The sequence below is a fragment of the Dufourea novaeangliae genome, unplaced genomic scaffold, assembly GCF_001272555.1.
Source record: "Dufourea novaeangliae isolate 0120121106 unplaced genomic scaffold, ASM127255v1 scaffold108, whole genome shotgun sequence".
In the NCBI taxonomy this organism is placed as follows: Eukaryota; Metazoa; Arthropoda; class Insecta; order Hymenoptera; family Halictidae; genus Dufourea; species Dufourea novaeangliae.
In genome coordinates, this window is record NW_015374014.1 from 446361 (window position 1) to 450929 (window position 4569).

The following is a 4569-nucleotide window of genomic DNA, read 5'->3' on the forward strand; positions in this document are numbered from 1 at the left end:
AACAGATATTTTACAGCGTCCTCGAACAACATGTTGATAGAATAGATTTTAAAGCAGTGGCGCATATGTAATATACAATGCGTCGGAATTATTAAAAAACACTGGAATCTTTCACATGGCATTGTACAATAATAATATTTTTGTAAGAACTGTAAAGAATGTTGTTCTCATGAAAGTTGTATGAAAAAAATATTATCTAGGGCTGACAACTCCATTTGCGAGTGAAGCAGTCGAAGAGATATCAAGGTCAAGTTCTTTAAACAGGGTATCAGCCCTTTTATTCATCGTGTATATGCGTTTGGGGCATCCCAGACCCGTGAAGAAATGTTAGGAAACTAGTGAAAATAAGGGGGCACCATGGTCGTTGTTGTTAATACTAGAACTGCCAGCGTTAAATGTATGCTAAATTAAATTGTATAACACACAATACAGTATAACAGAATATAGTATAATGTAAAATGTATAATAAATTAAAAGTCAACGTAAATTCTGACAAAAGCACCTTCATGATTTCAATAACTGTAAAATAAAAAATCTACAGTCTGTCATTATGACGGATTCGATTGTTCTAGTGCAAGCTCCGCCAGTGATTGCTCACGAACAACGTTACCATATCGAGGGAAAACAAAAGGAAAAAGTTGGATGGTAGTGGGGGAAAGTAATATAGCTGTGTATGCTGCAATACTCGCTGGTGAATGCAATTGATGTACTTAGAGTGGCACTGGGGATAAAGTACTGTCGGTGAAACAGCTTTCATGGAGCGGGACCCCCGACTGATTTTACAACTAGGCACTAGGTTTGGCCATAAAACCCGTAATGTGAGACTTTTATGGTACTCGAACTTTGTTCAGGGCCGTGGGATGTCAACACGGAACTGTTTCTTCGTTTCTGGTATATTTAACAAAATTTTGGTAGAGCATACAACTTTGAAAATAAGTTATACAAATGATTGGCTGTTATGAAAAATTCAAAGTGACCAATTAACGAGAGTGAGAGAGCGTGAGACAGGGGCGGAGGGAGGGAGGTAGAGAATGGCGATACTTGGACTATTCAAGGTGCATGGTGATCTAATAAAAACCCGGAATTTCCTCTAGGTACTGACTCGTCGGTCTCCAACCCGTTACAATTAATTTTGAACTTTCCCTTCGGAAATTCCGGTTTTATTACACGTCATCTACCTTTCAAGATTGAAAGAAACTGATTTGCCATTCTAGAGTTGCTATTATATTCGTGCAAATACATATTCGTCGTAAACGAATGTTTAACTTGCAACATTCACGGAACAAGTTTATATATTTCCTAATCTTTGACAACTATATGTTACCCTTTATAAATACGTAAATTACATATTACTGAGCAAGAGATGACAGGGGCCTGAGATGTAAAGTAAATATACTTCTGTAAGATACGCACGGACCTGGCTGCGGTTTCATCAATGGGCCTTCGGTCACCCACAAAGTACCTAGTTGTAAAATCACTCGGGGGTCCCGCTCCACGAAAGCTCTTTCTTTTCCGTTCAAGTGCTGCGACCATAAACGTGTCATTGGTTGGTTACTCCTGCTGAGCGTGTGAAAGAGAGAACGTGAGAACCGACACTCGCCCTGTCGCTATCACACACATAGGCTACTCAGCAGTGGTGGCTAGCGACTCTTAAACGACAAAGCAGGCGACTTGCTTGTCGACCCCTCCCACGAGACGATCACCATGTATGTATTCCCTTGTGTAGGAAGTCTCCTGGAACGCTGCTCACGAGCAGCAGCGGCTCCAATTTGCTCTCCCGGCTTACCCCCACTATCATCCACAGATTGACTCGTGGCAGGAACACTGTTGGTAGAAACACTTAAGTAAGTCAATGTGAGGACCATAGTGCAGGTAACCCGGAGGGGTAATTCCAGCCGCTGTTGTTCGTGAGCAATCAGTTGCACGGCTGTATTCTAGTGTTAAAGTAAGAGCTGACCAATCAAATGACCTGAAAATCGTAAGTTTCGAGTCCCACTTGTAAAGATTGTAAACTTTTCACATCCCCGTCTTCGATTGGCTGCTAACGGAACTTTAATTTAACCGTGTAGCAAATGCAATTCCGATCACTCGGTTTTTAAATAAATATTCCGTGTGTATAGATGGTATATCAACTTCCGGAGAATCAAGGTAATTTTTGTTCATAGCACACTGAAAAGGGGTTCCGAATGTGCAAATAATCGAAGTCACGCTGTTCATGTTAATAGATTTACTTTTGGCGGAACAGATACAGTGTATAATACTTACTCTTTTTAGAACATTGTATTCCAAGGCTGTGGTTAGTTTCTCAATGGCAAAGAGATTTTATTCAGTAATTTCCTAAAGAAATCTTTCAACCACACAGAAAAACATTGCCACTTAATACACTATTCTAAAATTTCGGGATTACCGAAACAACATTTGCAATACAAAATTTATCTGTATTTTCAAATCCCTGTGGGATACACCAGCGTTTCCAAATGACTGATGCACTTTCTATAATGTATAATACATTACGTTACATATTAAAATTCCTTTCTATTATAGTATATAGTATACATATTATACATATTATATACCACTTATTATATTAAGACGTATTGATTTACCATTTTATAATTGCTTTTTGCAGGCCACTTTATAGGTGTATCGTTGAATGCCTTTTATCGCATATGCATAATATATATACGTCAACGCATATCATTTTATTGTAGTTTACATTGTTGTACATTTATTTTCTTTATTTTCTTCGCTTATCATTATATACAAGAAATGATTTATGTGTAACAGTGTATAACGAGAAATAAATAAGAAACTTGCATCTCTGCACTGTGTTTCTGATAATGGAGTTTTGTCATTTCCTGCTGGTACGGTGTGTGATTCAGTCAAATTCGTTCCGACTTCGGTGATGTTTGCACGTGGCTCACAGTGGGCCAGATCGAAGAGTTAGCTGTTCATTTACCAAAAAATCAAATTCTTTATATCCATGTTTAATGAATGTATATTGCTTTATAAATGTGTATCACATACGAAAACGATGAAAATAATGAGATATATTAAAAATTGTAGTTAAAACAAGCATTTAAAGATCAAACTTTTATAAATATCATTTTTCACCGAAAAAATTACTTTTCTTCGTATTGATGCCCCGGAAAACCTATTAAAAATTATGTGTCGATGTTTTTTTTTATGAATAGTGTATGTCGATATTGAGAACGCACCTGGATTAAAAAGTTATTGTTTATAATTTGTTTAAAAAAATAATACTCAGTGAAGTAAAGAGAATCGTCGAAATTTTTCATCTTTGACAAGGGGTATCTTTAAAGTTTTAAAGAGTTATGCGTTCTATCAAAGTGAAATATTTTCAGACGTTATTTCTCTATAAAATCATGCAAGATTTACTTCCCCCTCGTCCCACCCCATAAGCTATTATTGTTTAAAGCGTTGCACGAGACCCGTTGCAGACCACTACTTGCACAGATTAATGTTAAAAGAAGACCACCAAGACGATGATGATTCATTATAGATAATAAATTTTAGATAAATAAATTAATACATTGTGAAGCTCTAGTAAAAAGTTTATTATCTTTGTTAATAAGAATAATTGCATGGATTTTTGTTTATTAATAGACAAATAGTAAATAAAAGTTTATTAATACAGAATAATAAAAATGACAATGCTTTTTTTGTTTACAAGCCGAAAATCCGTATGGTTAATTTATTATATTCACTAATTTGCTAAAATATTACACTTACTCTTGTTTGAATATGTTTAATTTTTTCAAGAAGAAAATAATCACATATTCTTCTTGTCTGATTAAATGTAATCAAATTCATTGATTCAAGAATTATGGATCACTCTATTTATTTGAAAAGCCTGAACAGCTAGTTTTCAATTATAATTCATTATTCACATGTCATCACGATTTTTCAGGCATTTTCGATGCTCTAATAAAGAAATGGTTCCGACAAAGATTAGTCAGCACACCCTGTTTTACAAATTCCAATATAAAATATTAAAAACAATTTTTTTTTAATAAAAAATAAAGTCACCTTGCTTTTTTCATGGTCACTATATATTTTTTACTTAATAATATTATAGCTGACATCAAGACAAATTCAACGACCTATATATTATTGTCCTTAAGTCTTGAAATAACGTTAAAACAGTTGTGAACAGCTAATTCTTCGATCTGGCCCACTGTGTAGTGTGCCGATTAAACGAAAACAAAAAACAACCCTTATGTTAAGGAAAAATTTGGGTGGTTCGAAAAGTAATTTCGTTTTTTTTTCAGTCAAATGTAGTTAATTGTATTATTGTTGGATGACCAACCTATTTATTCTGATTCACTCTGAATAACTGCGACCGCGCTGCTCTCGCCAAAACAAGTTAGTCACCCTTATTTTGCCCAAAGTCCAAACGCCTAATTACTCATCCTGTACTAAGGCCCACAGGCCACTGATGCAGTGATGCCAGTCTGGGTTAGGTCTGATGCAGTGATGCCTCCCCTGTGTGGCGGGGGACAGAATACGCCCACGGTAATCCCTGCCTGTCGTAAGAGGCGACTAAAA